Source organism: Prunus avium, chromosome 4 (assembly GCF_965620075.1).
Source record: "Prunus avium chromosome 4, drPruAviu1.hap1.1, whole genome shotgun sequence".
Taxonomy (NCBI): Eukaryota; Viridiplantae; Streptophyta; class Magnoliopsida; order Rosales; family Rosaceae; genus Prunus; species Prunus avium.
The window spans coordinates 22,493,906-22,518,335 of NC_142287.1; the positions used below are offsets into that span (position 1 = coordinate 22,493,906).

Sequence of the window (24,430 nt, forward strand, 5' to 3'; positions counted from 1 at the left end):
GGAGAGAGGAAGAAATTGAGAACCCTCAATTTCTCTCTCCTCCTCTCTAAATGTAGAGAGCCACCAAACTTAAAAAGAGAATTCTCCAAAATAGAGAGCCATATAACAAGTCTGTTGGAGCTGCGTTTTGCCCTCATTTTAGCCAAAATGGCTAAGAATCAGAGTATATCAACTCTGCTAGAGATACTCTCATTTATAGGGGTCCCCAAATTGAAACCCTCTCTCATTCTCATTTTCTTTCTTTTTGTCTTCTTCGTAAATTAAAATTAAATATTTTTCTTCTTTTTTTCATTTTCTTTACTCTTCCTTTTTGGTGTGAATAATTATTGCTAACATCTAGAACAGCATTTCATGAAGTGTTTTTTTTTTTAATTACAAGGGTGGGGATTTGAGCTTCGCATCACTTTCAACATTGGGAGAAGTACGACGTGATCAACAATGTGTTAATTTGAATAGTTTTATCTTAGAAATATTAAGGCTTCTTTATTTATTATGAATTAATTTTAGGTTGGATGCACACATTATAATATTATATGAGAGCAGGTTATCCATGTAGCAAACCTACATATTCACACATAATCTAATAAGAATTGGTTTTAGGTTAGATGATCACATTCTAATATGGTATGAGAGCATGCTATTCATGTGGCAAATCACGTCATATAATAAGAAGTGTTCACATATTAGCCTAAAAGACTCTATATGCGACCCCCATATGTGAGGGGTTGTTAGGACTCAAGGATCCCACATTGGAAAAAATAGCATATCCTAAAGCATCTACAATCATGCTCCCTATTTTTTAGTTAAAAATTTAACTAAAAACAAACCAAAAAAATATTATAGGAGCTCTCTATAAAATTTGAACTCTCCCTAGTTTAGGGAGTCATAAATACTATAGTTATTTTTTAATTCAATTTGATTGGTTCATCTCTATAAAAAATAATATAAAAAAATTGTTAGCATTAATTAAAGAGTGCTGCTAAACGAACCTTAAAATTAACTGAGTACACCATATGATCAAAGTACACCTTAATATTTAAATTAAATTGTAAAATTAACTAAGTACACCTTATTTAACAGCCAAAAATACCCCTGGTACACCCGAATACAATATATCACAATTCAATATATTAAAATTACATTTGTTTTAAATGTAATTTGAAATCCGTTTGCTATTGTTGGGATCTTTTTCCGTCGGAAGGCTCGTTTGGGCTTGTTGATTCTTGGACCGCCATAGAGTGGTGAATCAAGCCTTCATTGCCCATTTTTCTGAGTTAGCGAGAACTAGACCTAAAGCATCCTGAGGGAGAAGCAAGTCCCAGGGGAGTACTCTTTCTTCTTCTAGCGGCTACGTGTTTTGTGCTGATGTTTTCGGCATCTTGACGAAGAGTTAAAGATGACTTGCTGATGTTGATCTGAGATTATATGAGCTTGGCATGAGAGCTTGGAGTGTGGGAGCTAAAGACCCACAAGTTTAGCAAATAAGAATGCTTGTGCTTGGCTTGGTGTTTGATATGCTTGAGTTTGGGTGTTGAGAACTTATTGTTTGAAGCTATGGCTATGGTGGTTTGATTGTTTGGTTGTGATGGTTGTTGGGATGCTTATAGTAGTAAAATAAATGGGGTTTCAAAGAGCATAGCAGAGGAAAGAAAAGCTTAAGACTTTGAAGGCTATGGTGTTTGTGACTATGATTCTAGAGAGATTTATAAGTTCTAGAGGTGAGAGGATGGAAGGAAAAGCTTGAGGCTTGAAGGCTTGGAAGGGTATGATGAAGAAGGAAAAGCTTGGAGTTATGCTTGGTGAGTCTTTATAGGAAAGATGGAGGATATCAAGGGTAAGAAAGTAGGAAACATGGTTGTGATGGTTGAGGAATGGCTGGGATGGTCGCTGGAATGTTTGCAGCAGCAGAATGGAGGAAGGAAAGTGGTTTGATGGTTGCTAGGATGCTTGAGCAACCAAGAGATGTTGGTCGATGGCTGTTGGGATGCTTGTAGCAGCCAAAGGATGGAGGTTGATGGTTGGGATGCTTGTAGCAGCCGAAGGAAGGAAGGAAGATGAGTTGTCAAGATTGTTGAGAGGCTTGCAACAACCAAGAGAGGTTGATTTTGCTTAGAAAATGCCTCCCAATTTATAGAGGGTGAGGGTTTTCCTTTATTTTCAATAGGTAAAGGGAGGTGCAAGAACCAACCTATTTTCAATGGTTAAAAGAGAGCACTAGGGCATGCTATTTTTTAGTAGGTGAAGTTAGGTACCATAAACTGATTATTTCCTATGGGTAAAAGGAAGCGCTGGAAATGGCTTCTTTCCAGCGAGTAATAGTGAGTGCTGGAAAAGGCTTGTTTTCAACGAGTAAAGCTAGGCATTTGAAAAATTACTATGTCCTATGGATAAAAGGAAGTGCTTAAAAAATATCTCATTTGCTCACCCACATTGGAGAACTCTAAGTAATGTGCTTGGACTTTGGTGCTCCCAAGTAGCTAGCCCAAAGTCTCCATTATCCAAGAGCTTCTGTGGCCCTAGTAGACCTTTGTAACCTTCCACACCACAATCCCTCGTGCAAGCCCCATAAACCACATGACTTGGGTTCATGTGAGTTTGATATGTGATTGACATATGAAAAATGTATTATTGGCTTCGCATGGCATGGACACTATTATTTATTTAATGAATTAATTCCCAAAATATAGCTTGGATTAATGCATGACCAACATTATATGTTATATTGGGCTTTAAATGTCTTTGGGCTTCTCGTGACTTTTTTGGGCCTTAACATTAGCCCCCTTGATTATTGGGGCCATGAAGTGGCAGCGAGATGGGCCAAATAAAAGTTTATCACTCTGAACTAATCCAACTTCTCTGGTTTCGGCTTTATCTTGCCCACTAATTGATCTAAAAAACAAAATAGGTGAGGGATGAGCAAACCACCGCTCAGTGAGTAGATTATGTAATATGCCATCAAACAATGTCATTTTACACACTCTAGAAGAATATAATAAAAAGATACACAATCCAAATCATATCACATCATTACTTCATATATTGGTTATCCTTAACAAATTGTACCCAGTAAGTGACCCCTATTAGCCTCATTGCCCTATGTCCCTGTCTGGTACATTTATCGTTCAGATACCCCGTCACTGAAGTTCTCATGTTCGATGAATAATACATACTTCACAAAAACTCCAAATAATATATATTGTGTGAAATATGGCACAAATTAGACATGCATAACTTGAAAATAAAGAGAGGTTTTTAAATAGAATAAACCCATGATTTTCACATTTATCACAAAATAAGAACTTTTAGAACATATTACATAACTCACTCACCATGATAAGTATGAAATATTGTAACTCTCTCTCTCTCTCTCTCTCTCTCTCTCTCTCTCTCTCTCTCTCAAACACTACTTCATGGTAGAAATCTATCTTAAAGGATTGGAATGAATGATTGAAGTAAGGAAGCATGATACTTATAGGAGAGGATACGGATGCAACCAAATAATATTTATATATACAATATTTTAAACCACCAAAAGATAATATAGTAAAGTAAGGGAATAATATGACTCATCCCCCTTTGGTCAATGATATCACAACACCACTACCAAAAGATAAGATAGAAAAGTAAGGGAATAATGTGAGTCATCCACCTTTGGCCAATGATATCACAACACCACTTGTTACTAGCATGTAAGGTGGTATGGCAATGATGATTCGATTAAAACCAATTCTAAGTCTCTACTTGTGGCAAACAAGAATGGTGTCATCTTTCAACTAGAGGGATAATCTCATACTAGGCTTAAGATTTAATAACATATAAGTCTTCACTAGGGCTGAGCACGTTTTGGTTTGGTTTGGGTTTTACCCAAAATCGTACGCCGAATTGTAGGTTTCGGTGGAGAGATTTCTGGCACTGGAGCCGAACCACGAACTCCAGTTAACCGGTGTCTTGGTTAATCGGTCAAACGGTTTGGTTTTCTTGGTTTGGTGATTAACCGATGGCTGTGAAGGGACTAAGATGGAGGTTGCTATAGAATTGAGATGGAGCCTGCGGGATCTGGGCTTGACGACTTCGTAGCTTGCCCCTTCACCTCCACGACTCCAGCTTATTTATTCCCTTTGTAAAAATGGCTAGTACAGTTTTGTTCTTGTTGGATTACCATACAATAAGAAAGAGATGAATAAGAGAGAGGGAGGGAGGGAGAAGATGATGAAAAAACTAAGATAGAATAGAAACAGAGGGAGGAAGAAGAAAGAAGAGAGAGAAAAGAGAAAAGAAGAAGAAGTCGTCCAAAAAGAGAGAGAGAAGAAGTTGTGCGAAAAAAGAGAGGTCTTAACATTTTTTTATAATATTTATTCTACTAGAAAGTGGTTAAATAAACTTATTATGTCAATGTTTACAAAGATACTTGCTTACTCCAATTAGTCGATGGTGGAATACCCAGCAACAAAGGGTAAGGGGTTTGAATCCCACCCTACGCAATAATTTTTGGAATATTGGGTGGTGAACGGTGATCGGTCCAGTTCGGGTAAACCGATTATTGTAAAAACTTCAAACAGCAAACCGAACCGAATTGACCGGTTTGGTCCAATTTAAAACCGTAAATAAACCTGAATGTCTAAAAAAACTGAACCAAACCAACTCGATCGGTTTGGTTCAGCCGGTTTTTCAGGTTGGCAGTTTAATTGTCCAGCCCTAGTCTTCACAATAAATATTTAAATAAGAAAAATTCATATTAATATTTATTAATAGGTAGTATGAATAATTATATATATATATATATATATATATATATATATATATATTTTGGCAAGTTCTCACACTTCCTTTAGACATGTGCAGCATTAGGGCCCTGCCCTGACAACAGGCCCCCTGAGAGCCCAAATTCGCCTCCAGTGCTACAAAAGCAACTCGGGCAAGCCCACGGGCAAATCTGAACTGGGTTGTAGCTTGAAGGCGCTAACAGGCCCCAACAGGAATACGCCACATGGCGCTTCCTGGAAGCTCCGATGGAATTTTGTCCAGAAATCTGACGGCCAAAAAAATTGCAAAAAAATTCAAACCAAAAAATTCTGGACTTTTCCCTATAAATACCTAACAAATTTATTCACTTTCCACACCAAATCTTCATACAAACTCTTCTCCTTCCAATATTTTTTACTTTCCATTCACATTTTTCTACTACTTTCCATTTGTATCAAAAAACAAATGGCCTCTTCAAATGAGGCTGCATTCTATATCTCTCTCGAAAATAAGAAACAGGAAATAACGAATTTGGGATTGTTGAGGCCCAAATAAATTCTCAGCCCAGTGCAATACCTTACTGAGAAGAAACCCGATGTGGGCATGTGAAAATTCGTAATACACGCTCGCACGAGTCATGATCCACGTGCCATGCCAAATAAATATGTAATCTGTCACGCTGAGAGTTGAAATGAGCCTATAAAATGCACTGGCTCTATGAACCCCATTTTAATTATCACATCAAGCGTCATAGCCTTCGAGCACAAGCACGCCAATCAACATGCCATGCCAAGCGAAAAACCATTATTTTGCACCTAGCCACGCTACAAGCTTAAGTAGATACAAGCCATGCAAATGCCTGGGGCTTGCTGAGTAGGTTGTGGCATGGATGGTTACGAGCATTCATGAGGCCCATTGATGAGCCGAGAAATAAAAGTTTTGGGCTGCTTGGGAGCCGCAAAACTCAAGCCCCCCAAATATATGGGTAAGCATAAAGGAGAGAAATAGGTAGCCCATTACTTTAGAAAATTGGCCCATCACCTTAATAAAAATGGTCCATCACTTTAGGAGGTTGGCCCATTCCTTTAGTACACTAACCCATCACTTTAGGAAGGCCCAAATGACCAAGAAAATATCTAAAAGTCTCCAGCACATGGCTGGAGACAAAACCACGACAGAAGCCAAAAGCCAATCACAAAGGTAGACTGCTGGGATGCTCCAGTATGTGGCCAAAAGCAAACTTCAAAGTAGATCATCCAAAAAACCAAAGGGTATTAGCGCTTGCAGGTTGCTAGGAGAAAAGGCACCCTTCAAACCAACGACATTACCTATTTCTTTCTCCTACCAGCTCTTGCCATGAAAGATGGGAGGAAAGAAGGTGAGGTAGTAGCCAAAAATAGGAGTTTAACACTGAAGCAGCTGCGGGAAGGCCTTAGAGCTCCCAAAAATCATGTCTTTGTGTGTTTGGACAGAGAAATATTTCACAAAAGAGGTTGAATCGAAGGAAGAAAAGAGAAATGGAGGAGAAGATGTTGTTAATATTATGTTAACTCGCAATTGTACGGGGCAATTAGTAGTATAGCAAGACAAGTACGAGGTCGTACCCACGAAGACTGAGAAGTTAAAACTAGTTATGTACTTAGATTACCAAATTCAAGAAAGTATGAGGTTATGTCTAAAACAGAATTTAAAACAAGAGTGGTTGTGATTGTTGAACAAAAGAAGCAAAATGAAATTGCAAACAAAAACAAGTAAACAAATGTAACAAAGAGTGGTTTTAAGAGTTGGAAAACAGATTTTGAGACTAGGGCATTCGAATCACCATAAAAATTCAATTCTGGGTTATAAAGATTCAAGTAACAAGTCTAATTCAGATTCAAGGATTGATTCTAGCTAAAGTATGATTAGGCCATGGTGTTTGGTCCTAACCTTGTGTTCCTAATTCCCTAATTTGATCATTTGTTGTCTAACCTAAAATTAAGCATTAGGAACCCATTAAGCATAGAAGAACATTTTAAACAACCAAGTATGTATCTAATCCCTGTTGTCGAATGTCCATACATACTCTTCCTATTCATAGTTCAATTCGAATTAAAGCATGGTGTATACTCTTAATTCAAACCAAGATAGTTAACAAACAAGTTCTAATGGTGATCAATCATTCAAACAAGCATGTTAACTTATAAGCATAATGAATAAGAACATGAATCATGAATCAAACTTGAAACTCCAAACTTATAAACCCAGAATATTCATGTTAGGTTACATCGAAGCCCTAGTTATGGATTTAGCTACTCATAATGGAAAAGAGACTTGAACAGAAATGAGAAAACATAATGAATGCAATAAGAGTAGAAAAACCCTTTTTCTGAAGTTCTTGTGGTGTCCAAGGCTTCTCCAAGTGCTTTTCCACTTCTAATGCTTCTCCAAGAGCTTCCCCACTTCTAGAAAGATGTATGAAGGATATGGAGGTGATTTGGGATGAGTTTGAGTGAGTGGTGATGGCTAAGGAAGATGAAATTCGTAGGGAAATGGAAGAGAGGTTTGCTGGAGTTGTTTTGGTGATTGTTGGAGTGTTTGGGATTTTGAGAGTGTTTGAGGATGGTTGGAGTGAATTGTGGGGTTGTGAATCCCAGGATTTGTTGTGTCTTGAATGTGGAATGGATGTGGTATTTGTAGGGAGAGGGGAGTGATAAATCTGAATTCAATATGGCTAATGCATACAACACTTGCATTATAAAAGATGAATTGGTTGATGCACTTCACTAATGCATACAACACTTGCATTATAAAATCTGAATTGGTTGATGCACTTCACCAATAAATCCCACCAGCAGCCCTAGCTCATCTTCATGTCACCATGACCAAGCTTCCAACCAGCTCAATAGCTCATGCCTAGCTCACCATGACCAAGCTTCCAACCAGAAACAATAGCTCATCCTGAGGTCAGCATGACCAGCAACTTCAAGGGCTTACGAATTGGGCTTCCCTTAAGCAAATTAAGACTTTAAGCACTCAAACTTGAAGTTCAGAATGTCTTCTTTCCAGCCATATATCATTTGGGCCAATCCAAGGTCGGAGGAGGAAGTTAAGGCCAAAACAAATTGCTAACTCATTTTGCGCGCTGATAAAATCCATCCTGAGCATGGCTCTGTGTTTGCTAGGTAACAGACTCCATATTTATCCAATGGGGCTGAATTTTGGATATGTAATAGTACACACCCATTGGAACAACTTTCATGAAGAATGCTGCCTCATCCGAGCTGTGTAGGTTGCTGAAACAAAGCTTGCAATATGACCTACGGAACTGGACTGGCAGGGGGCTGTAGCCAAAATGAGTTTGTCTTTTAAGCTCTTCATCCCTTTATCCAAATCAGGCTTTAACACACATGGATTACATCATTTCATATCCAAAGCCATCATTGTTACCTAAAGCTGAAAGATAAACACAAAAAGGATTAAAAGCACAAGTTTAACTCAAAAACATAACCAAATCATAAGCTAGAAGGGTACAAAATGATATACAATTATGAACCGATCAGAAGACTTAGCAAAATTGGAGAGAATCAACTAGGGTTTCTTGGGAAGGAGGAGCTTTCAGCGACTATAAAAGAAGGTACCTCCTACCAATTAAACACAACCACACCCACTACTTCACCACTAGCTACAACCCCACATCCAGAGAGCAAGCATTATCTCTCATCCCTGAAGCCTTGCAATTTCGTGCTCCATTCCCCATCTTTCCCATTTTCTCTTATAGCAAGCTATTCCAGAGCCATCATTGTTACCTAAAGCTGAAAGATAAACACAAAAAGGATTAAAAGCACAAGTTTAACTCAAAAACATAACCAAATCATAAGCTAGAAGGGTACAAAATGATATACAATTATGAACCGATCAAATACCCCCAAACCTAGATTTTGCTAGTCCTCGAGCAAAACAACACAAAACAAAGTTAAAAACAAAACTAACTAGACCACTTTCGTAGGTAACTCGATTGCATTGAGCGTATGCAACAAGCCTTTAAACCTCTAGGCATCCCTAGTAGGAGGAGTTGTGTCTCCTGAGGGTTTAACAGATACGATACCCACAAACGTTTTTCTAACTCTACAAAACAAAATGGTTAGAAAAACAACTTTGAAATCAACTAATGAAAATGAAAGAAAACTTTAGTCATACCTCCAACACCATAGAGTTGCCAAGATAGGTCATCAATCAGTGTGTACAAGTGGAAGTTATAGCTCAAAGGCACACAGTTTCAAAGCAAGCATACTCAAACCTTGAATAGAGAACATGCTTCGACTCTAATTCTCACAGATAACACTCAATCACTCAGAACCTATGTTTTAATTCTCTCAAGAAAGCATAAGTGAGTGTATGAAATAGAAGCACAAATTTGGTTAGTTCTCATGAAAGGAATTAAATACTAAGAATAGAGATACACACATACTTACCAGCACCCATGAATACATCCTCAAAGATCAGCTAGGTCTTTCACAATGTTGTAATGAAAGGCTAAGGTTTAGGGGAAATGGAAGAATTGGAAGGAAAAACAAATAACTTAAGAACATACCAAGGTTGCATGCTTCATTAATCTGCAAGGCATCATTGATTTAGATTGGCATGGCAGCAAACTTCATGGTATCACCTGGCATAGACTTTATTTTTCACACTTAGATCATATTGAAACACTTTCATCTTTGCTGATTTGATTTGCAACTTCTTTAACTTTATTGCACAGACTCACACCAAATTTCATTTAGGTACACGGCAGCAACTTCCTTGCATCAAACTTTATCTTGGCACACCTTGGTATATTTCTAAGTTATAGGGTATGGCTACAAGAGGTTAAGTATCTCAGATTGAGATACAAAGGTAGGGAAAATGATGAGGGTGATAAAAGAAAAGGCTTTGAGTGTTTGGCTTCAAGAGGGCTAATGGAACACACATATGGGTAGGGTGAAAAGAAAGCATATAGAATGGTTATACACACATAGCCTAGCATCACTTCAATGAGTTCATTCATGAATGAGAGCAAGCATATGATATCTGCAAAAGAGAATCATCCTTAGTATTCGATCAAAATGAAATGATGAGATCAATTAGAGTGAATTGAAGAAAATAAGTATGGATGAGAAATAGAACACTTTAAACCCTCTCAAGAAAGCAATTAGGCTCGATATAGCTCACTAGGGTAGTCTTCACTATTTTCCTTCAAGAATTTGAGCATGGTACTTTAGCCACCAGAATTCTAAGAGCCAAAGCTTTGTGAAGTGCAAAATTCTGATATGAAAACCTCAATGGCAGCTCCATAGCATCGATTGTATGACATTTAGAAAAAAAAAATTAGTGACAAATGAACGAAAATTGAAACACAAATGAATGAAATTTGAAAACCTTCCCCCCAGACCTGAATTAAACATTGTCCTCAATGTTAAAGCAAAGTAAAGATGATTGAGAACAAGTAAATGATAAAGGGAAAAGTTAAGAAAAAGGTTTAGAGAAAAATAAAAAAATAAAAAAATGAATATATAAGCAACTCATGGATGACCAGTTAAGGGCCTCAGAAAACACAACCAGGGGATCTGGGAAGGTTGGAGGGGTCACAATGGTCCCGCTTAAAACCCAAACTTCTTAGACACCGAATGTGTCACCTAAAAAACTCCTAGACACTGTATTGACGGAGGTGCTCACTGGGGTTACCAAAAGTTAGCTTATAAGAATTTTTTTTTTTTTATATTTTTTTTTTTTATATTTATTTATTTATAAAAAGGAACAGAAACTTAAAATGACTAAAATAAAAACAAAACAAGTAAAGAGAAAGGATTGAAATGCTTCCCCTTGATGCGATTAGGTCGATTGCTACCAAGCACCTTCTTCTTGAACACATGGGTTGCCTCCCAAGAAGCGCCTTAGTTACTGTCTTGGCAAGACATTGTGCAATCAGCTAAGTTGATGGTACGAAGGGAAGTTGATCTACCACATGGCCAGTTTGGATGCCAGCTGAAACTCCCTCATAGAATGGCTTTAAACGTTGTCCATTTACTTTGAAAGTCGAGCCATCTTTAGGGTTTTGAATCTCCACAGCTCCATAGGGAGAAACATTGACCACGGTGAATGGGCCTTGCCATCTAGACTTCAATTTTCCTGGAAAGAGACGCAAACGTGAGTTAAACAAAAGAACTGACATACCTTTGGAGAACTCTTTCCGTTGAATGTTTCTGTCATGGTAACTCTTGGTTCGTTCTTTGTAAAGCTTTGCATTCTCATAAGACTCATGTCTAATTTCTTCCAATTCATTGAGCTGAAACTTTCTTGCATGGCCTGCCTTGTCTAGATCAAAATTCAACTTCTTGATGGCCCAAAAAGCATTGTGTTCAAGCTCCATTGGCAGGTGACAAGTTTTCCCAAACACAAGACGATAAGGGCTCATTCCAATGGGAGTCTTATATGCAGTCCTATAAGCCCATAATGCATCATTGAGCTTGGCTGCCCAATCTTTCCTTGTATTGTTCACCACCTTCTCCAGGATGTGCTTAATTTCTCTATTGCTTATTTCCACTTGACCAGAAGTTTGCGGATGATATGGTGTAGAGACTCAATGGGTGATGTTGTACTTTTTCATGAGTGCTTCGAATGGCTTGTTACAGAAGTGGCTGCCTCCATCACTAATGACAGCCCTTGGAGTACCAAACCTTGTGAAAATATTATCCTTCAAGAACTTCAGCACCACCTTATAATCATTGGTTTTGGTGGCTATGGCTTCCACCAATTTAGACACATAATCAACAGCAACAAGTATGTAAGTATAACCAAAGGAAGATGGGAATGGTCCCATGAAATCAATACCCCACACATCGAAGAGCTCCACAACAAGTATGTTATTCAATGGCATTTCATTCCTGCGACTTATGTTCCCCATCCTTTGGCACCTATCACACTTAACACAAAAATTAAACGCATCTTTGAATAGAGTGGGCCAAAAGAAACCAGATTGCAGAATTTTAAGTGCTGTTTTCTTAGCTCCAAAGTGACCTCCACAAGCCAATTCGTGGCTATGCCTAAGAATGCTTTCTTGCTCTTCTTCTGGAACACATCTTCTGATAAGTTGATCCGGGCAATGCTTGAATAAGAAAGGTTCATCCCAGACATAATGTTTCACCATGGAAAAGAACTTCTTCTTGTCCTGAGAAGTTAGATCATTTCTAAGAACACCACAAGCAAGATAATTAACAAAATCAGCATACCATGGCTCTTTGACTTGGGCAGCATATAGTTGTTCATCAGGGAAAGTCTCATTCAAGGGTAGCATAGCTGCTCCTTTTTCTTCAACCACAATTCTGCTCAAATGATCAGCTACCACATTCTCACATCCCTTCTTATCTCGAATCTCCAAATCGAATTCTTGCAGCAAGAGAATCCATCTAATCAAGCGTGGTTTGGCATCCTTCTTAGTGAGCAAGTATCTAAGAGCTACATGGTCAGAATAAACAATTACTTTAGAACCAACAAGGTAAGAACGAAATTTTTCTAAAGCAAAAACCACAGCAAGCAACTCCTTCTCTGTTGTGGAGTAGTTGATTTGAGCATCATTCAAGGTCCGGCTAGCATAATGAATCACATGGGGCAGCTTGTTCTTCTTTTGACCTAAAACTGCACCAATAGCAAAGTCAGAGGCATCACACATTATTTCAAATGGTAAAGACCAATCCGGAGCTATGATAATAGGGGCTGAATCTGCTCCCTCTTCAAGGTAGAAAAAGCTTCCATGCAAGTGATCGGTTCAAAATTGTATATTATTTCTTACCCTTCTAGCTTATGATTTGGTTATGTTTTTGAGTTAAACTTGTGCTTTTAATCCTTTTTGTGTTTATCTTTCAGTTAATTGAGCTTTAGGTAACAATGATGGCTTTGGAGAACATAATTCATGCAATTCAAGCATGTTAAGGCCTAATTTGGATGAATTGATGAAGAGCTTAAAGACAAATTCATTATGGCTACAGCCCCCTGCCAGTCCAGTTCCGTAGGTCATATTGCAAGCTTTGTTTCAGCAACCTACATAGCTCGGATGAGGCCACATTCTTCATGAAAGTTGCTCCAATTGGTGTGTACTATAATATATCCAAATTTCAGCCCCATTGGATAAATCTGGAGTCCGTTACCTAGCAAACACAGAACCATGCTCAGGATGGATCTTATCAGCGCGGAAAATGAGTTAGCAATTTGTTTCGGCCTTAACTTCTTCCTCCGACCTTGGATTGGCCCAAATAACATATGGCTGGAAAGAAGACATTCTGAACTTCAATTTAGAGTGCTTAAAGTCCTAATTTGATTAAGAGAAGCCCAAGTTGTAAGCCCTTGAAGTTTCTGGTCATGCTGACCTCAGCATGTGCTGGTTGGATGCTTGGTCATGGTGAGCTAGGTATGAGCTATCATTTCTGGTTGGAAGCTTGGTCATGGTGACATGAAGATGAGCTAGGGCTGCTGGTGGGATTTAGTGGTGAAGTGCATCAACCAATTCAAGATTTTCTAATACAAGTGCATCACCCATTTCAGATTTTCTAATACAAGTGCATCAACCATTTCAGATTTTATAATTCAAGTGTTGTATGCATTAGTCTTATTGAATTCTGATTTTCACTTCCCCTAGGCCTATAAATAGGGAAGTTCTCTAAGCTTGTAATAACACCCCAAGGGGGGGGAGCTCTCAAACACTTCTCTAGAGCTCCCTTCCCTTCTCTCCCTCAAATTCTCTTAGTTTCCCTTTGTAGTTCTCAATTGTTGTAATAAGATCATTCTATTAAATTTTCTTTGTACTAAATATCAAACACTTTTCCTTTCTCTTCTTCTAATTCTCTAAAGCTTTCAAACACATGTTCTTCCAAAATCCACAAAGTTCCCAAACACCACTTTCCTTACTCTTCCAATATTCTCTTCTTCAAGTCTCCATGTTCTTCAAACACTTCTCCACATTCCTTCATCAAATTCTCCAAATTTCTCAAACACATCTCTCTTCTCTTCTTCTAATCCTCAAAGCTCTCAAACACTTTCTTCTCCCTTCTCTTCTTCTAAATTCTCCAAACACTTCTCTATTCTCCTTCAAAGTTCTCCATGCTCTCAAACATGTCCCAAACACTTTCTCTTCCAAAATCCTCCAAGTTTCCAAACACTTTCTTCATCAAATTCTCCAAACACTTTCTCAAATAATTCTCTACTTCTACTTTCTTCTCCAAAAAGCCTCCATGTCCTTAACCACTTTTCCCAAACACTTCTCCTTTCTTCCTCAAATGCTCTCTTTAATGTTCTCCAAGTTGTAATTTATTTTTCTTAATGTACATTCTTTCTTCTTGTTTTGTTTCTTTTGTTTTCATTTATGTTTTGTAGGAAAACTGAGTTGGATCATTCAATCACCAATCCCTGTGGAATCGACCTCGCACTTACATATGCTAAACTACCAACGGCTCGTGCACTTGCGAGTATCACAAGTTGAGGATGCAACTGAATCCACTTTGGTTCTCTTCCAAATTCCCCATGTCTTAAACACATTCCCTTCCAAAATCCTCAAAGCTCTCAAACACATGTTCTTCCAAAATTCTCTAAAGTTCCCAAACACTTTCTTCTCCCTCCTCAAAGTTCTCAAACACTTCCTTTCTTCCTCAAAGTTCTCTTAGTTTCCTTAATGTTTTCTTAGTTGTAATTTATTTTTCTTTGTTATGTAAATTCTTTTCTTAAGTTTTCAAGTTGAACTTGGGAACTTATTTGCTTGAGTTACTTATTTCTTTCTTCCTTGTTTTATGTTCTTTGTTTTTGTTTCTATTTTGTGTAGGGAAACTAAATTGGATCATTCAATCACCAATCCCTGTGGAATTGACCTCGCACTTACATATGCTATACTACCAACGGTTCGTGCACTTGCGAGTATCACAAGTTGAGGATGCAGCTTAATCCATTTTGGTGGAGCTAAATCTACGCAACAGCAAGCTTCATTAAACTCAAAAACAGCATCCTTAGCAAGGAGATTACACAATGGCCTTGTAATGCTTGAGAAATTTTTGATGAACCTTCTATAGAATCCAGCATGACCTAGAAAGCTTCTAATTCCTTTAACAGAGGTAGGGGGTGGAAGATTTGAGATGAGATTGATCTTGGCTTTATCCACTTCGATTCCCTTGCTTGAAATCACATGGCCTAGTACAATGCCTTGTCTCACCATGAAGTGACACTTCTCCCAATTCAAAATCAGATTTGTTTCCTGGCATCTTTTAAGCACTAGAGACAAGTGGTGAAGACAATTATCAAAAGAGGAACCAAAAACTGAAAAATCATCCATAAATACCTCAATGAATCGTTCCACCATATCTGAAAAGATTGACATCATGCATCTTTGGAAAGTTGCTGGGGCATTGCACAAACCGAATGGCATCCTTCTATAAGCAAACGTACCAAATGGGCATGTGAATGTGGTTTTCTCTTGGTCTTCCGGAGCAATGGGAATTTGATTATAACCTGAAAAACCATCAAGAAAACAATAGTAAGCATGGCCAGATAAACGTTCAAGCATTTGATCAATAAAAGGCAAGGGGAAATGATCTTTTCTAGTGGATGTGTTCAACTTCCTGTAATCAATGCAAACTCTCCAACCAGTGACAGTTCGTGTAGGAACTAGCTCATTCTTCTCATTCTTCACAACGGTGATTCCGGACTTCTTTGGAACAACTTGCACAGGGCTCACCCACTTAGAATCTGAAATTGGGTAGATGATTCCTACATCGAGCAGCTTTAAAACTTCAGCTCTAACCACCTCTTTCATGTTGGGATTTAGCCTCATTTGGGCATCACGAGATGGTTTGCTGTCTTCTTCCATTAAAATCCGGTGCATGCACATGCTTGGACTAATTCCTTTGATGTCTGCTATGGTCCACCCAATGGCTGTTTTATGCTCTTTTAGAACTTTAATTAAGCTCTCTTCTTCATGTGAGGAGAGACCTGCAGCAATTATAACAGGGAGAGTTTCGTTAGCACCCAAATATGTATATTTAAGATTATTGGGAAGAGGTTTAAGTTCTAGCTTTGGTGGGATGACAATGGATGGCTCCAATTTCGTGGATGATGGTCCAAGAGGCTCGATTGGTGGCCTAAAGGATGGTGGGTATGGCGGAAACACTTCTAAGGCAGCCACCACTTCTTGGAACTCCGGTTCACAAAGATCTTCCTCTTCTTGTGTTAAGACAGCTTCTAGAGCATCATTAGACTTTCTCTGCAAAATTTTGGAAGAAACCTCATGATCCACAACATCAATTGAAAAGCAAGAATCAAGAGAGATAGAAGGGTGAGATAGAGCATTAAGCATTTTAAATTCAATAGTTTCACCCAAAACAGTCATGGAGAGGGTGCTATCTTTCACTTTGATGATTGTGTCTGCAGTGGCCATGAATGGCCTGCCTAGGAGAATGGGATCAACACGATCTCCATTTTGATTGTCTTCCATGTCCATCACTACAAAATCAGCAGGGAGAATTAGTGTATTAACTTGAACTAGAATATCTTCTACAATACCTTTTGGATATTTTATAGAATGATCAGCTAGTTCAAGTCGCATTGAAGTCTTCTTCATCCCTTCTAAGCCAAGCTCTTGATAAACTGAATATGGCAAAACATTGATGCTTGCTCCCAAGTCCAACATGGCTCTTCCAACCTTCTTGCCTCCAATGTTAATGGGAATGTCAAAGCTGCCAGGATCATCTAGTTTTGGTGGAAGCTTCCTTTGCAATACAGCACTTACATTCTGGTCGAGCTTTACTCCTTCATTTGGAGCGAAATTGAGCTTGTGAGTTTTCAAGTCCTTGATGAATTTTCTATATGCAGGAATCTGTTCAATAAGATCAAGCAAAGGCAAATTGATATTAACTTTACTCAAAATATCATAAATCTCTTTAAAAGCCTTATCTTGCTTTGCTTTCTTAAGACGGCCTGGAAATGGAATATGTGGAACATATGGAGCGGGTGGCACGTATCTATCTTCTTGAAGATGTGGTGGCACAAATTTGTCATCCCTTTTATGCAATTGGAATTGATCGGATTTCTGAGAATCTGATTTGGCCTTAGGAGCAGATTGAGAAGTTTTGAGTTGTTCTCCTTCCGTGGCCATGGTCTCCTCGTCTTTATCTTCTACAATCACAACATCATTTGAAAGATTAGAATTATCTTTATTATCAATGATCTTACCTGATCTGAGCACATGAATGGCCTTGGCTTCTGGGTTCTTTGGATTGATCTCAGTTTGGCTTGGCCATTTCCCAGGCACTCTTTGAGTTATTTCAGCAGCTATTTGGCCTAATTGGACTTCAAATTTGGAGATGGCAGCTTGTGTAGTTTGCTGAAAATTGGATTGGTTGATTGCCATCTGCTTCACTATATCTTCCAATGATGATGATGATTGTTGTGGCCTTTGGAATGAAGGGGGATTTGCTTGATTCTGGGTATTTCTCCATGAAAAGTTTGGATGATTTCTCCAACCTGGATTATAACTTTGAGAGTATGGATCATTTCTTGGACCTTGGTTGTAGGAATTTACCAACTTAGCTTGTTCTTGCACAAATTCTGGATATCCAGCCCCAAGTGGACAAGCTGTGGTAGCATGGTCATGAGATTCACAAATGCTACACACTTCCTTCGGAGGGCTTCTTGAGTTTAATGCAAGAAGAGCATCTAGCTTTTGTTCCAGTTTTGAAATCTGCACATTAGAAGCATCATTAGAACCACTAATAACACGTTTACCTCTTGTATCCGTATGTTGGGTCTCCATTGCTATCTCCTCAAAGAGTTCGTACGTTTCTTCTGGAGTTTTGGTTTTAAAAGAACCACCAGCAAAATTGGTGACTATATTATGACTAGAAGGGGTTAGTCCTTTATAAAACATACGCATTTGAAGCTTCAATGGAATCCCATGATAAGGACATTGGTTGAGCAACCCATTGAATCTCTCTCATGCTTCACAAAACGATTCATCATCTTGCTGTGCAAATAACAAGATCTTGTCCCTAAGCATGTCGGTCTTTTGCGTGGAGAAGTATTTTTCCAGGAACTTCTTTTGAATGGCAGACCATGTAGTGAGTGAACCAGGCTTCAAAGAATTCAACCAATACTTCGCCTTATCCTTTAAAGTGTATGGAAACACTCTCATTCGAAGTTGATCTTCTGTCACACCTGTCAAGGGAAAAGAACTCACAACATTAAAAATATCCTTTATATGGGTTAATGGATCTTCATTAGGTAAACCATAAAAGGAAGGCAGCATATTAAGATGAGAAGATTTAAGCTTATAATTTCGAGCTACAGTGGGCAGCAAAATGCTTGAAGGAGATGCTGGAATTGTTGGGATATCAAGTTCTCCCATGAACTCAATGGCAGCCATCATTTCTTCTTCTTCTTGGTCTGAACTTGCTTCCGAATTTGAAAGTGAAGAACCAGGAAGTTCAGTGTGGAGAGCAAGACTTGTAAATGTAGCAAGAGCTTGCTCTTTTGCAGTTGACAACTCCCTTTCTAGACGATTCTGAATTTCAGAGGTCACTCGTCTGGGTTGCAATGATGGTCCTGCGTTCAAAGATCTAGAACGTTGGAACGAAGACCTCACTTGTTCAAGTAATGGCTTTTTAGACATAAACTACCTGAAACAGAAAATTAGATTAATTAGAAACACTAAAAAGAATAGGGTAACCTTGGGCACATAACCAGGGAAGAACTTTCGTTCAGTCCCCGGCAACGGCGCCAAAATTTGTTGTTAATATTATGTTAACTCGCAGTTGTACGGGGCAATTAATAGTATAGCAAGACAAGTACGAGGTCGTACCCATGAAGACTGAGAAGTTAAAACTAGTTATGTACTTAGATTACCAAATTCAAGAAAGTAGGAGGTTATGTCTAAAACAGAATTTAAAACAAGAGTGGTTGTGATTGTTGAACAAAAGAAGCAAAATGAAATTGCAAACAAAAACAAGTAAACAAATGTAACAAAGAGTGGTTTTAAGAGTTGGAAAACAGATTTTGAGACTAGGGCATTCGAATCACCATAAAAATTCAATTCTGGGTTATAAAGATTCAAGTAACAAGTCTAATTCAGATTCAAGGATTGATTCTAGCTAAAGTATGATTAGGCCATGGTGTTTGGTCCTAACCTTGTGTTCCTAATTCCCTAATTTGATCATTTGTTGTCTAACCTAAAATTAAGCATTAGGAACCCATTAAGCATAGAAGAACATTTTAAACAACCAAGTATGTATCTAATCCCTGTTGTCGAATGTCCATACATACTCTTCCTATTCATAGTTCAATTCGAATTAAAGCATGGTGTATACTCTTAATTCAAACCAAGATAGTTAACAAACAAGTTCTAATGGTGATCAATCATTCAAACAAGCATGTTAACTTATAAGCATAATGAATAAGAACATGAATCATGAATCAAACTTGAAACTCCAAACTTATAAACCCAGAATATTCATGTTAGGTTACATCGAAGCCCTAGTTATGGATTTAGCTACTCATAATGGAAAAGAGACTTGAACAGAAATGAGAAAACATAATGAATGCAATAAGAGTAGAAAAACCCTTTTTCTGAAGTTCTTGTGGTGTCCAAGGCTTTTCCAAGTGCTTCTCCACTTCTAATGCTTCTCCAAGAGCTTCCCCACTTCTAGAAAGATGTATGAAGGATATGGAGGTGATTTGGGATGAGTTTGAGTGAGTGGTGATGGCTAAGGAAGATGAAATTCGTAGGGAAATGGAAGAGAGGTTTGCTGGAGTTGTTTTGGTGATTGTTGGAGTGTTTGGGATTTTGAGAGTGTTTGAGGATGGTTGGAGTGAATTGTGGGGTTGTGAATCCCAGGATTTGTTGTGTCTTGAATGTGGAATGGATGTGGTATTTATAGGGAGAGGGGAGTGATAAATCTGAATTCAATATGGCTAATGCATACAACACTTGCATTATAAAAGATGAATTGGTTGATGCACTTCACTAATGCATACAACACTTGCATTATAAAATCTGAATTGGTTGATGCACTTCACCAATAAATCCCACCAGCAGCCCTAGCTCATCTTCATGTCACCATGACCAAGCTTCCAACCAGCTCAATAGCTCATGCCTAGCTCACCATGACCAAGCTTCCAACCAGAAACAATAGCTCATCCTGATGTCAGCATGACCAGCAACTTCAAGGGCTTACGAATTGGGCTTCCCTTAAGCAAATTAAGACTTTAAGCACTCAAACTTGAAGTTCAGAATGTCTTCTTTCCAGCCATATATCATTTGGGCCAATCCAAGGTCGGAGGAGGAAGTTAAGGCCAAAACAAATTGCTAACTCATTTTGCGCGCTGATAAAATCCATCCTGAGCATGGCTCTGTGTTTGCTAGGTAACAGACTCCATATTTATCCAATGGGGCTGAATTTTGGATATGTAATAGTACACACCCATTGGAACAACTTTCATGAAGAATGCTGCCTCATCCGAGCTGTGTAGGTTGCTGAAACAAAGCTTGCAATATGACCTACGGAACTGGACTGGCAGGGGGCTGTAGCCAAAATGAGTTTGTCTTTTAAGCTCTTCATCCCTTTATCCAAATCAGGCTTTAACACACATGGATTACATCATTTCATATCCAAAGCCATCATTGTTACCTAAAGCTGAAAGATAAACACAAAATGGATTAAAAGCACAAGTTTAACTCAAAAACATAACCAAATCATAAGCTAGAAGGGTACAAAATGATATACAATTATGAACCGATCAGAAGACTTAGCAAAATTGGAGAGAATCAACTAGGGTTTCTTGGGAAGGAGGAGCTTTCAGCGACTATAAAAGAAGGTACCTCCTACCAATTAAACACAACCACACCCACTACTTCACCACTAGCTACAACCCCACATCCAGAGAGCAAGCATTATCTCTCATCCCTGAAGCCTTGCAATTTCGTGCTCCATTCCCCATCTTTCCCATTTTCTCTTATAGCAAGCTATTCCAGAGCTTGGCAAAGCTTTTATTTAGTTGCCGGAAATTGCTCAAACCACCCACTCTTTCACCCTAATCTCTGTCTCTCTCTCTGTCTCTCCCTAACAAATTCTCTCGAAATTCCTTGCTTTGAACCTCTGTTTCTCATAGAAAATCTAGTCTCTCTCTCTCTCTCTCTCTCTCTCTCTCTCTCATACTAAACTCATGAATGCTTAACTTCCATGCCACAAACTTCTCAAGCCAAGCCAAGAATTTATCTGTAAGCAACTGTTAGTTTTGCTGGTGAAGGTAACCAAGGTGCTTCCTAAGGCTCAGCTACCCTTTCGAAGCATTCTTGGGGTCTGATCGTTGAACTCAGACACAATGGGCAATTCTACACATTTGGCTCTTTCAAGAAATTCTTACCCCGAGACTGCCTATGTTTGTCCATGTTCGGTTTACGACAACGGTGGTGTTGCCTTGATTCATTGAGCATACACATCGCTACAACCATTTCTTCCTCCTTTTCATCCTCCTCACGATCTTCTCCAGCACGTCTACGCCTGATTTCTTCCTCTTCTCGCTCTTAGGTTAGACATTGAGAGTAGAAATTTTTTTTTGTAAAATCTGAGAACTGAAATAATAGAGAAGATATGATGTGAGAGGTATGAGTTGATGGTGTAGTTTTATAGAGGGATTTAGAAGATAGAGATGACACGTGGCGCAATTTTAGAGGGTGAAAATCTTATCTTAAATATGAGATTATAATTTTTTAATAAATGTCTGAAAATGTTATTTGACATGGGACACGTGGCGCAATTTTAGAGGGTGAAAATCTTATCTAAAATATGAGATTATAATTTTTTTAATTAATATCCGAAAATCTTATCTAAAATATGAGATTATAATTTTTTTTAATAAATATTCGAAAATCTGATCTGAAATAAGACACGTGGCAACCGAGAATCTCTTCCGAAACTCTTATATGAAATTTGATGGACACGTGGCAACCAAAAATCTTATCCGAAAATTTAATTCGAAAAATTTATCCGAAAATGTTATCTGAAATTTTAGGTGGGAATTTTATAATAAATGGTGACACGTGACAACCGAAAATATTATTTGAAAAGTTTATCAAAATTAATGGTTTTAGTATAAAAAAAATATAAAATAAAGTAAAGTGAATAGTGTTTGCCCTAGCCCTTGCCCTTTGGGGTGGAACCAAAAAAGGCGAGGCTGCCACTATTCACATGAATAGTGTCAAACATTGTCCCATTGGAAACAAGCCAATTCCGACACTTCCCTTTACCCGTTGGAAATAGTCATTTTCCAATGCTTAGCTTTACTCGTTGAAAATAAGAATGTCCCAATGCTCCATTTTACCCATAGGAAATAGACTAGCTCCAACACTTCCTTTTACCTATTGGAGATAAAGGAAAACCTCACCCTCTATAAATTGGGAGGCCTTTGCCCAGCCAAAACCAACCATCTCTTAGTTGTTGCAAGCCTCCCAGCAACCATGAGAACTCATCTTCCTTCCTCTTTTTGGCTGTTGCAAGCATTCCAGCAACCATCCCAGCCATCAACCTCCATCATTTAGCTGCTGCAAGCATTCCAGCAACTGTCAACCATCTCTTAGTTGCTGCAAGCCTCCCAGCAACCATAAGAACTCATCTTCCTTCCTCTTTTTGGCTGCTGCAAGCATTCCAGCAACCATCCCAGCCATCAACCTCCATCTTTTGGCTGCTACAAGCATCCCAACAGCTGTCAACCATATCTTAGTTGCTGCAAGCCTCCCAGCAACCATGAGAACTCATCTTCCTTCCTCTTTTTGGCTGCTGCAAGCATCCCAGCAGCTGCCAACCATCTCTTAGTTGTTGCAAGCCTCCCAGCAACCATGAGAACTCATATTCTTTTCTCTTTTTGGTTGCTGCAAGCATTCCAGCAGCCATCCTAGCCATCAACCTCCATCTTTTGGCTGCTGCAAGCATCCCAGTAGCTGTCAATCAACATCTCTTGGTTGCTCAAGCACCCCAGCAACCGTCGAACCACTTTCCTTCCTCCCTTTGGCTGCTGCAAGCATTCCAGCAGCCATCACAGCCATCACAGCCATCTTAGCCATCTTAGCCATCCCAACCATTCTTCAACCATCATAACCGAGATTTTCCTTCCTCCTCATACCCTTCCAAGCTTTAAATACCATAGCCTTCAAGCCTCAAGTTTTTCCTCCCATTATTCTTCTCTTGAAACTCTTAAATCTATAAAGCCTCACCAAGCATGACTCCAAGCTTTCCCTTCCTTCTAAGCTATAAACACGATAGCCACAAACAACAAATTATCAACATCCAAACTCAAGCATATCCAACACCAAGCCAAGCACATGCATTCTCATTTGCTAAACTTGTGGATCTTTAGCTCCCATACTCCAAGCTCTCATGCCAAGCGCATATAATTTCATATCAACATCAGCAAGTCATCTTTAACTCTTCGTCAAGCTGCCGGAAACATCAACAAGTCATCTTCAACTCTTCATCAAGTTGCCAGAAATGTCAGCACCAAACACTCAGCCGCTGAAAGAAGAACAGAGTACTCCCTGGGACATGCTTCACCCTCGGGATGTTTTGGGCCTAGTCCTCGCTAACTCAGAAAAAGGGGAAACGAAGGCTTGATCCACCACTCTATGGCGGTCCTAGAATCAACAAGCCCGAACGAGTCTTCCGACGGAAAAAGACTCCAACATTAATAATAGAAATATTTAGTCATATACCCATTCTTAGCACTAAAACTATAAATAAACTCTACACCATTTAATTTCTATAAACAAACTAAAAAAAAAACCCAAAAAATGATAGCTTACCCTATTGAATTTAATTTTAATTATTAAATTACTTTAATACCCTATTGAATGTTTTGGATTTTTTTTATGAGATTTTGGGGTTGGGTTTGTTTTAAGAAATCAATGGCAATTTTGTTATTTAAAAGAAGTTAAAAGCCTTTTTGTTTTGTTGTAAATGGGCTTTTGGTGTTTTTTTAAAGTCCATTTCATATAGGGTTTGTTAATAATTTGAACTCCTATATTGGATATAATAGTGAATCTCCCTTAATAATATCCCACATCTAATAATCTTACATTCTAATAAAAATGGTGGGTTAGAAAAAAAATAGAGATTTTCTATTTAAACCCCACACTTCTTTTAGTTCACCCCATGTTCTAAGTTCACCCCATCGTTTAATTTAAATTTTCACAATTTCTAAGAAAACCTCACTATCTTCCCAAACTACCCTTAAATACACCCCAAACTGAAAAAATAAGAAATAAAAGAGATTTTCTATTTAAACCCCACAATTTTCTTTGTTCCTAGAAAAAAAAACACAAACAAATGGAACCCCAAACCCGAAATTTAATACTTTATAGAGAAAGAGAATAACTTTACCTCTCTCCAAGTACAGAAGTTTATCCTGATATGATCCAATTTATACTTTACCTCTGTCATGATCCAATTTAAATAGGATGTAGATGAGTTTGTATTTTTCTAAAACTCAATATAAAGAGTGGTGGAGTGTGTGTATAGATGTATCAAGCTTAATTATTAAGCTGGATGACCTTTTTTGTCTTTTTACACAATAATAAAACTTACTGCTTAATATTAAGCTAAATCTTTTTGGTAAATTAAGCTAAAATTATTACAAGAAGTCGTCTTTG

At 38.4% G+C, this 24,430-nt stretch overlaps 1 non-coding gene across 1 annotated transcript; it reads left to right on the top strand.

Moving 5' to 3' along the window:
• Positions 1 to 17,684: 17,684 nt before the first annotated feature.
• On the top strand, positions 17,685 to 17,791 carry LOC148295044 (small nucleolar RNA R71). The gene has a single exon (XR_015835540.1). It is a non-coding gene; the product is annotated as a small nucleolar RNA R71 (small nucleolar RNA).
• Positions 17,792 to 24,430: the final 6,639 nt, after the last annotated feature.